The following is a 12563-nucleotide window of genomic DNA, read 5'->3' on the forward strand; positions in this document are numbered from 1 at the left end:
TATTATAATAATTATTATTTAAAGCATAACTATATATAATTAATGTATATTAAAAATAAATGTTAAATGATTGTAATACTCGTTGGACGATTCGATTATTATTTAGAGAAGTTTAATTCGAACTTATGTGATTTTAGAATAAACGGTGATTCGAAAATTAGTTCTATAAATTTTAGGCTTACTAAAAATGTAGTTAGGATCTAGTTATTAAATTTTAACACTTTTTATATTTTACCCAGAAATGAGAGGAACAGTTGATGTAATTTTTATTTATCAAATTTAGGATCGAATTTTATATCATAATGACTAAAATAAATAAATAAAGTTAATTTCAAAATATGAAATTTTTCTGAAGACTTTTTATTCGCCACTAAGTGAACAACGGTGCACGATACACAGTCCGTAACCAACGTCCGCAGTCTAATAGTAATAAAGGTCTGTGATTATTGAAAATCATAAAGTAAGATTCCTGTGCTTGATTTCAATCATGAACTATATAATTATTATATAATTATTATTATTATTTATTATTATTAATATTAAATATAAATTATATATATAAAAAAAATATACAGTAAGTAATATTTGATATACACAGACCACTATCTAATTGATTGGAACAAAAGTCAGATTCCTTTAACTTTTTCTATTTGTTTTCCTGGTTATTCGTGATTGTATGTCGATTTCCTTGTCTCCTCTTGTAAACCGATTGGTACATGTATAAGAGATGAAATTTAGGACTTTTATCATCAATCATTCAGCGTTAATTTTTTTTTTCTTTTCTTCTTGCGTGATTAACTGCTATCCTTAAATCAAGTAAGTGTATTCAGTTAATAATTATTTTTTTTAAAGGATACCTCTGTTCGTTTCTATTTTTTTTTTTTAATAATCGAATTTAAAACTTATTTAGAAATGTAACATTGCAAAGTTATTAGGAATGGATTACATAAACTAACTGCAAAGTTTGAAACTTCAATTCTTCCTATTGACTATGAATTTTTGAGTCAAAGATTAAAATATAAAAAGTCAACTAATTTGTTCTTCGCCAAATTCGTTTTTGTTTTGAAGTTTCTGATAAAATTAATGATTTGTAAAGTTTCCATGAAAGTTTTCTAACCCATTTCATGTTGTAACCTTTATCTATAACGTTGTAACTTACCAACTGAAAGGACCCGTCCTAATCCATCAGGAAGAAGTCCATATCGATTATAAACGATTCACAACAGTTGATTACATCGCGAGGTACTTGACCTCTATATGATACATTTTACAAACATTGCATTCGTTTTGAAAAGACAATCTTTCATTTCATTTAAAGTTGACAGACATGCATACCATTTCATAATATATCCAACTATAATTGACTTAATAATGATCTTGATAAACTCAACGACTCGAATGCAACGTCTTTTGAAATATGTCATGAATGACTCCAAGTAATATCTTTAGAATGATCAAATGCACAGCGGAAGATTTCTTTCGTACCTGAGGATAAACATGCTTTAAAGTGTCAACCAAAAAGGTTGGTGAGTTCATTAGTTTAGCATAAATAATCATTTCATAATTTTAATAGACCACAAGATTTCATATTTCCATTTCTCATAAACATACGTCCCATGCATAGAGACAAAAATATCATTCATATGGATTGAACACCTGGTAACCGACATTCACAATATACATATAAGAATATCCCCATCATTCCGGGATCCTCCTTCGGACATGATATAAATTTCGAAGTACTAAAGCATCCGGTACTTTGGATGGGGCTTGTTGGGCCCGATAGATCTATCTTTAGGATTCGCGTCAATTAGGGTGTCTGTTCCCTAATTCTTAGATTACCAGACTAAAAAGGGGCATATTCGGTTTAATAATCCAACCATAGAATGTAGTTTTAAGTACTTGTGTCTATTTCGTAAAACAGTTATAAAAGTAGCGCATGTATTCTCAGTCCCAAATATATATTGCGAAAGCATTTAAAAAGGGATTAATGAAACTCACGCATATAAATATTGTAAAACAGTTAGTAAAGCATTTGCATGTATTCTCAGCCCAAAATGTAATGAGTAAAAAGGGAGCAAATGAACTCACCTAATGTATTTTGTAGTAAAAATACATATGACGGCATTAAACAAGTGTAGGGTTGGCCTTCGATTCACGAACCTATATCAAGTGTATATCTTATTAAAACATATAATGGAATTTACATAAATTTTCATCTATTAATTATTTAATATTTATATTTATTTGTTGTTGTAGATTATATAGAATTTATACCAGATTTTGTCTATATATTATATTATATACTATATATATATTAATATGTTTATTAAATAATTATAAGTAATATAAATATATTTTATGTACAAAATCTTTACTGGTTATAATATAGTAATAATAATGATAATGATGATTTTAATAAGAGCGGTAGTTTTAATATTTATGGGAATTTTATTAATAATGATAATTTACATAAATATAATAATAAAAATGATATTACTAATAAAATTGATATTAATAATAATAATAATAATAATAATAATACATAATGGTAATACTAATAGTTATAGCATGATACTAATACTAATATTTATAAAATGATGATAAATTGTATTATTTTTATAATAATAATAATAATAATAATAATAATAATAATAATAATAATAATAATAATAATAATAATAATAATAATAATAATAATAATAATAATAATAATAATAATAATAATACCTTAAAGAGCAAGCTTAAAAAGAAATGTCATGATCGAGATTCGAACCCACGACCTCTTGATTCCCCACCATACTCAATAACCATCTGCGCTACCCAGACTCTTACGAATTTATATAACACTTAATATATATAACCCGTACTATGCTCATTGGGCCTCAGCAGCCCACTTAACTAACAATCCGTTTAAGAAGCCCAACTCGTCACCATGATTATTTGGGTTTGCTGTATGCGGCCCAAAATAACAATTCAGTTGGTTTTGGTTCAACAAAAAATGAAAAGAAAAAAAAAATGTAGCAGACGAGGATTGAACACAAGACCTCTCGTTCCCCAACATACTCCCTAACCATCTTGTCTAACTCATTTTTCTGATTAAATTGACACCTTAATTTATTTAACCTTTATTTCCATTCTCTTCTTCTTCATCTAATCCTATCATAGTCTAATCATCAAACGGCATATCATCATCATCGTTTTACTTCATTTTACGATCTTCATCATATCGATCATCACATCATTATCAAATGATCATCATCATATCGCTCATCACATCATCATCAAATCCACTATAATTCGTCATCATCATTATATTATTTATGAATCTGTGGAAACAGAGACACCTTAATAACAACTCCATAGTAACACAAAAATTAAATGCTCATTAAAAATAAAGAAACGAATTAAAAACTTAGGACTACAACTTCCTTCTATTGCCATTCGTATTACATAAAAGGCATATATATAATATAGCCACTAACAACCTAACCACTAATATGAGTACATGGAAATACCACTACTAACTAACGTATATCCTTAAAACCGATGCTCCCTCAATCCTTAACACTCGGTCAATAAATCAACATCAACTCAAACTCAGATAACAAGTTAATTAAATAAATCTAACACATCATATTAATACTACCTACGCTCATTAATCTTATAATATAGTAACTCAAACTTAGGATAAACTAATTAATTAATCCAACAATAACATCCTTGTTCCATCATAACCATGGACAAGAGTATTAGCAAAAACTTATAGGTTGTTATGAATCTTGCACCTATTAGACTGTATAATATTGTATATGTTTATATTAGTTGAGCCCACCTAGCTTATTGCTAATATCTTTTATAAAAGTCCATATTGTAAGTTTATATTCTGACTTTATGGGAAGAGTACATTTACTAGAAAAATATTAGTGCTAACTTTTATTATTCTCTTCCCAGCCTTCATGTATTCAAGAGACTATACTCATATACCGATGAAACTTATATACCAACCAATCTATGTTAGACCGTATGTGTTGTACCTTATGCGTGGATGGTGTGCGTTTCTAGTTGGTTCGTACAACGAGACTTGATCAAGCACGCAACTACTATTTGTCGACAACATAATTCCGAGTAGTGAGCTAGGTCTACTATTTAGTGCATCGTCTTGGTGGAATGTGCATGATGCGTTGTCGTGACACATTGTATTCACAAACTTTAAATGCGGAAAAAATCAACGATGGGTACCTAGCGATCAACGTGAGATGCGTAGTAAAAGACTAATGGGTGGAGATCGTTGATGGTGAGGCTAGGGTGGCGGTTCTTGACCTGCAACAGTAGTAAGCAGCAGTAGCTTACCGTGGTGGTAGCAACAAGAAAGGACAATAGTAGTAAATAGGTGGAAGTGGAGGTGGTGTGTGCTGGGGTGTGGGGTGGTGGATTATGAGGGTGATCAAGGTGATTGTTATGGTGATACAGTGGCTATGAATATTGAACCGAAACAGGAAGATATAGCAGCGGTTGAGGTGATTGTTCGAGTTTGGATAGAAACACAAAGATGTTTGGTTATTTTTGACACTAGTACAAAAGCAAAAGGAGAAATGATTGAAATGATTGATTGAAATAAAAATACAGTGGGTTTGTTGATTGAGAGATGCATATGTCTCCATATATATAAATAATATAATATTTTATGTAGTTTAAAGTGGTAAGGAAAATAAAACGTGTGCAAGTAATCATATAATAATGAAAGAGTATATTAACAGCCATCCTATATTTGTAAGTTTATTACCGACACTTTAATAGGGAAAGTATATCGAGGTCCGTTGTTACTCAGTGGCGGATAAAAAGTCTACAGAAAAATCCTAAATTTTATATATTGACAATATTTATTTATTCCAGTCATTATGGTATAAAATTCGATCATTAACTATTAAATAAAAATTACATTAATTACTCACTCCCAACCCCAAGTAAAACATATCAAGTTTTAATATTCAACCAAAAGTTCCTAAATACATTTTTAATAAGTCTATAATTTGTAAAACTCATTTTCGGATCATCGTTTTATTTTAAAGTCACATCAGTTGATTTTAATTTGCTTAAAATTAAACGGAACATCAAACGAGTATTACAGTCATCTAATATTTATTTTTAATATACTTTATTTATATATATATATATAGATATATTTTAAATAAAAATTATTATAATATCCTATTTTTTATTTTATTAATTTTTAATAACAATAACATATAGTACTTCAAATTATATTTCGAATTATTATTTATATATACATACACACAACAAAAATTTACAATTAATTATTCGTGAATCGTCGAGAGCAGTCGAAGGTCATTTGAATATATGAAACAGTTCAAAATTTTTGAGCCTTAACTTTACAGACTTTGCTTATCATGTCGAAATCATACAAAGATTAAGTTCAAATTTGGTCGGAAATTCCCGGGTCATCACAGTACCTACCCGTTAAAGAAATTTCGTCCCGAAATTTGAGTGAGGTAGTCATGGCTAACAATAAAAATGTTTTCATGACGAATATGAGTTGATACATTGAGATTTATCATCATTGAGTAATATGGATAAAATGATTCGATTAATTGAAGCATACGAGTGAAGCTATCACAAAAGAATGGAATGAGCAAGACAGGTTTCATCATAACTTTTGACTAGTCATGGTTGAATTTAGAAGATATGGTGCGTCATAGCTTTTGACGTAGAGGGTTGAATCCCGGAATTCAAGGGATTTAAAGAAATCTTAGAAATCTACAAGATTTGATTTCTTCGGCGAATAAGGAAATTAAGAGCTCTTATAATCAAATACGGTGATATGTCTCGATTACTCTGTCTGATATTCCCATTATAAATTAGACTTTTCCCGTTCCATTATTCTTACCATTCCTATACCTTCCTTCTTGTTTCGTACATCCAAAAGATTCTGAAAAATGCTTAATCCAGTTCTGATCCTTGTCCTCATTCTTACTATCGCAACAATCATTCTCCTTTTCCAACTCCCACCAGAGGAATCTGCCTTCTTCTACTTCGCCCTTGGGATTTAGTGCTTTTAATTCTCTCGTGTCTTTATGTTGCGATAAACATTGATATTCACGGTTTGTAATTTCGGTGTTGTCATTGGGCTTTATATTTTCTCTTATATTTTGGATTTCTTTGCCTTTTTATTATCCTCCCGACCTCTAGTAAAGCGAGTAATGGTCCAGAATTCGTAAGTATGGAATTTCGGATAAACATCATGTTCTAAAACATCATGTTCTAAATAAGAAAGAAGGTATTAGCACGATTTGATTTGTCAACTTATCAGAATCACTGAGTATAGAACTATCAAGAATATATATTCTTGATATGTTCAGAAGTTACGCAGAATGAAAGAGTTATGTAACATGGCACGTGATGACGTTATGATCTGTGAATCATCACGCCCCATTAGAAACTCAGCATGACTTACTATAATATAATCACGTTGATCAAGTGTCATTATATTATACTACCTCATGCATCAGTTCCCAACATTACTTCAATAACATTCATATTTTAAGCTCGAAAGTTTACAGAATATAGAAACCAACTGTTTTTATATGATGTAACACTGATAGTACTAAGAGATTAATGATTTCCGATAAGAATAGTTATGAAAATATCTTCAGAAATATGGAGGATATTTATAATGAAAGATACGATGATATCTTGGAATATCTAAGATCAGAGGATGATAGAAACTATTGCCTGCAAGGGTTTAGAGTAAGGAGCAAGATAATCACTAAAGACTTTAGCAGACATTGAATCATTTGAATTCTTTGAAGTCAAACTTATTCTTTGTGATTTGCCCACAGCTTTCTTCATAGTTTCGCATAATCTGCTTTTCGGTACTAAATTTTCTATTAAATGTTTCCAATATAGTGATACACAGGAAACACGAAGAGGTATATAATTTCGAACGAGAATATTTATGAAAATATCCTCGGAAATATCGAAGATATTGATGAGGATATTTTGGAATTTATAAGTTCGATGGTTGATGGAGAAAGATTTTTCCACAAGGTTTTAACATGACCTTGGAGCAAGATATTCTCTAAAGATTTCAACGGATTCAAAATTATCTGGATTCTTGGAATATAGGGTATGGTCCTTGTATTTGTTCTTGGTCTCCTTCATGGTTAACTCTATCCGTTTTCCAGTTCCAACGTTTCGGAGCTTTTCCAACATATTATTCTTTATCATCAAATTTCTGACGACTAAGGTCGTTTACGGTTGCCTACAGTTTCTGCTGCTTCATTCAGCTTTTTCAACATTCAGAGTATCGATTCGTAAACTGGGTGCCTTTTCAAAATTTCAGAATTGAAGATCGTAATTCTAGGAGATAATTGTTATATGTATACATATAACTATTGATGTAGACATGCTGCGAGATATCAAAATACTGATTGCTGATTCCCGGTAATTGGTATGGCAGTTCTCGTTACAAGATGCGGATGAGTATATGATATGGTTTTAGCGAACAAATATAATGATTCTTCGGAGAACTTAAGTCGATGAGTAATGAAGTTGCTGATAAATTTATGTTAATGTGGTGGAATATAAACAGTTCCCCGGTAACGATGACGAAAGGCAAGCTTATAAATCAAGATTATAATAAGGCTTGTCCAACTGAAAAGTCGAAGTTGACTTGCTGGAGCTGTGACAAAATTCGCTACTTTAAAAAAAAAATTGCGATGTTATTTTTGGTAATAACAATGCCAAAAGAGATAGTACAGATACGGTTTAAACGTTTACTCAGGTTCCGAGTGTTTTCAGGTGTATAACTGTTTGTATCAAATCTTTCTTCCATAGATGTAGTGAGGTTGGTTCATCTTCTCGATTGAGGTGTTTTCAAGATTCATGAAAGGTTTGAACGCAGAATGTAATCGTGAAGATACAAATGAGGTTTAAGACGAAATCAAGTGGCAAACTTGAAGAATTGTTTAGTTTCATATGTTATAATCAATATTTTAATTCATTTTAATTGTCCAATGTTGATAGTCCACAGTTACTAGTCCACAGTTAGCATTTCAATAATTCATATATAATATTCGAATTAATTAATACGTATCGTGACCCGTATTCGTCTCAGACTCGATCACAACTCAAATTATATATATTATTGTAGAATCAACCTCAACCCTGTATAGAGAACTCGATCATTACTGCATATAGAGTGTCTATGGTTATTCCAAATAATATATATAAATGCGTCGATATGATATGTCAAAACCTTGTATACGTGTCCCGATATTTAAGGTGCGAAAAATAAATACAGAAATTAAATGACAATAAATAAAGTGCGTAAAATAAATAACAGAAATTAAATGACGATAAATAAAATTCTGAGAATATAAATTGCGATAATTAAACTGCGATAAATAAATTAAATGGTAATAAGGAATTAACAGTTAGCTAGGAACAGTTAGCTAGGATTTTGTTAGCGTAGATTCTTAATAGAATTTCATGTTGTTAATTAGTCTGTTTCTAATCAATTTTTATTGTGTTTATTATTTCTTCATTATGCCACTTGTTGGATTCTGGTAAGTCAAAATCTAAATATGAAATTGAATTTGAATGAAAATGGTTATTCTGTGGTGAACGGATTCGTATATCGGTAGATGTAAATAGGATAGTAAATGACTGTTGAATCAGATTCGAAGAATGTACAGTGTAACTTATTAATGCGAAATCTAAATATTCCTCGGGTATTACCTACCCATTAAAATATTTTCACCATTAACAGTTTGTACAATAAAAAATTTAATTACAATCTTTATGAAAACATATATACATATATATTTTCTTCAGACGTAATTATGGATTTAATGAGTTAATATGATATTAAACTCATTTGTTTTTTGGCTGGAACTAGAATAATTAATCTCTAAAACTTTAGAGATTACATATTCGCCATGTCGAACGAAGATAATTTGAGGTAGAACGATACGTAGAACGAAGATCATACTCAAAGTACAGATGATAATATTGAAGCATGGATTGTTAATGGTACTGGTGCTGTTATTGATGGTACTGTTGGTGCCGGTGATGTTGCTGAAGCTGGTACATTTTGCACCATATTCTCCGAATTGATTATTCAAGCGCGAAGTTCGTTGACTTATTACTCCAGGATGATTGTCGGTCGGAACGAGCAGATGAATAAGGTTCAGAATTGTGGATAGAATATAATCTTGTCAAGTTACCCTAGAGATGAGACTGAAAATGGTGTCTCGAACAGGTTCGCCGGTAAACGCTTCAGTTTCATTGTCAAGAGGTGAATTCGGTTGGTGGAAGGGATTGCCTTCTGCGCGTTTCCCTTAATTAAGTCTACTATGAACCCATCAGATGAATTGATAATGGCTGATTGGTTGATTCATGCCGATGACGCTGTTTTCGGAGCTTAGGTGAACATCATATCAGAATAGCTGTCGGGATCCGAGGAATTTGAACTGGTTGAGGGATTCATCTCGTACGATCAGATGAAGGATTTTCGATAAGAAATAGATTATAGGATGTAGATTAGTACCCTGCAATACATAATTTACATATGCATATATAATACTAAAATCCCATAAGTTACGGAGGAATCTATAGAAAATGTCAGGCAAAGTTTACAATAACAGATACGCTAAGATATAAATTAGCAGATATGCTAAGATATGAATTTTGTCTATACACTAATCATGCAATCAATGCAATAAGATGTGTCTAGACTAAGGATGATAAGCAAGTGATTCTCTAAAAATGATAAGCAGGTAATTTTCGACACGAAATGATAAGCAAAACTTTTGACATGCAGACACAGTCGAAGTCCAGACTTACTAATGCATCCTAACGACTATCAGTTAGACACACTAATGCAAGACCTGGTTCGCTAAGACCACCGCTCTGATACCAACTGAAAGGACCCGTCCTAATCCATCCGGACAAAGTCCATATTGATTATAAACGATTCATAACAGTTGATTACATAGCGAGGTACTGGACCTCTATATGATACATTTTACAAATATTGCATTCGTTTTGAAAAGACAAACTTCCTTACATCGAAAATTGACGACATGCATACCATTTCATAATATATCTAATTATAATTATCTTAATAATAATCTTGATGAACTCGACGACTCGAATGCAACGTTTTTTGAAATATGTCATGAATGACTCCAAGAAATATCTTTAAAGTGAGCAAATGCACAGCGGAAGATTTCTTTCATACCTGAGAATAAACATGCTTTAAAGTGTCAACCAAAAGGTTGGTGAGTTCATTAGTTTATCATAAATAATCATTTCATAATTTTAATAGACCACAAGATTTCATATTTTCATTTCTCATAAACATACGTCCCATGCATAGAGACAAAAATATCATTCATATGGATTGAACACCTGGTAACCGACATTAACAATATGCATATAAGAATATCCCCATCATTCCGGGATCCTCCTTCGGACATGATATAAATTTCGAAGTACTAAAGCATCCGGTACTTTGGATGGGGCTTGTTGGGCCCGATAGATCTATCTTTAGAGTTCGCGTCAATTAGGATGTCTGTTCCCTAATTTTTAGATTACCAGACTTAATAAAAACGGGCATATTCGATTTCGATAATTCAATCATAGAATGTAGTTTTACGTACTTGTGTCTATTTCGTAAAACATTTATAAAAGCAGCGCATGTATTCTCAGTCCCAAAAATATATATTGCAAAAGCATTTAAAAGGGAAGCAAATGAAACTCACACATATAAATATTGTAAAATTAATAAAGCATTTGCATGTATTCTCAGCCCAAAAATGTAAAGAGTAAAAAGGGGCAAATGAAACTCACGCATATAAATATTGTAAAGCAGTTAATAAAGCATTTGCATGTATTCTCAGCCCAAAAATGTAATGAGTAAAAAGGGCAAATGAAACTCACGATACTGTATTTTGTAGTAAAAATACATATGACGTCATTGAACAATGCAGGGTTGACCTCGGATTCACGAACCTATATCATTTATATATATATTAACACTTATAATAACAACTAACGAGTTTTATATATTAATATTAATATGCTTTATAATTTGTATGTTATATTAATAAATAGTTTAATTATATACTTATTTTATATATATTTTAGTTAATTATATATATGATTATATTAAAAGGTATTTATCTATTATATATAACTTAGTTAATATTTTATAATAATGATAATAAAAGTGGTTTTAATAAAATGAAAATTTTAATAATAATGATAACGCAAATAATACTTTTTGATACTAGTACATAATACTTAATAATGATGATTGTAACAATCTTTTAATTATGGTAATCTTAATAATAATACTTTTATTAATATAATAATTTTTCTACTAATGATAATAATAAAGATATTTATAATAATAATAATAATAACAATAATAATAATAATACTAACACTTAATGATATGATTTAATAATAACAAAAATAATAATAATAATAATAATAATAATAATAATAATAAAAATAATAATAATAATAATAATAATAATAATAATAATAATAATAATAATATTGATAAATGGCTACCTTCAAAGGCTCAAAAAGAATAATGAATCGCCCAAGTCAGGACTCAAACTCACGACCTTCCGCTCACGCGTTAACCCTCAGACCATTACGCCATTTCAGTGTTTATGAATTAAACCGTAACCCATTTATATATATTTATATACATCGCATTCTATCTGTCTCAACCCATTAACACTACAGAATTCGGCCCAAAGGGAAAACAGGATATTCGGCCCAACATGCCCAAATGTTTAACACAGTCCAGTCCAGCTTCTTCTGTAAAAAAAAAATATTTTGTGGTTGCCTGGGTTTGAACCCAGGACCTCTAGAATATCACCAACACACCCAACCCTTCTGCCATTTTAGTTTTTCTGTTATACCCTCTGATTAAAACTAGATAATCCGTATTTCCGTTTCCTCTTTATATCATCATCTTCCCCATGAATTCAATCGATCCATAACTAATCCTAATTTCGAATTGTGGCTTGTTCAAGACTTATAAATAATCAAAAGCTATAAGGTGTGTTTCATGATTACCAAAACAAAAGAAATAAAAAAAAAATAAAAAAAAAATATATACTTCTGCTCGTCGCTATCCTAAAAAAAAAAATTATTTTGCAAGTTACAACGTTATAGATAAAGGTTACAACATGAAATGGGTTAGAAAACTTTCATGGAAACTTTACAAATCATTAATTTTATCAGAAACTTCAAAACAAAAACGAATTTGGCGAAGAACAAATTAGTTGACTTTTTATATTTTAATCTTTGACTCAAAAATTCATAGTCAATAGGAAGAATTGAAGTTTCAAACTTTGCAGTTAGTTTATGTAATCCATTCCTAATAACTTTGCAATGTTACATTTCTAAATAAGTTTTAAATTCGATTATTAAAAAAAAAAATAGAAACGAACAGAGGTATCCTTTAAAAAAAATAATTATTAACTGAATACACTTACTTGATTTAAGGATAGCAGTTA

Source organism: Rutidosis leptorrhynchoides, chromosome 4 (genome assembly GCF_046630445.1).
Source record: "Rutidosis leptorrhynchoides isolate AG116_Rl617_1_P2 chromosome 4, CSIRO_AGI_Rlap_v1, whole genome shotgun sequence".
In the NCBI taxonomy this organism is placed as follows: domain Eukaryota; kingdom Viridiplantae; phylum Streptophyta; class Magnoliopsida; order Asterales; family Asteraceae; genus Rutidosis; species Rutidosis leptorrhynchoides.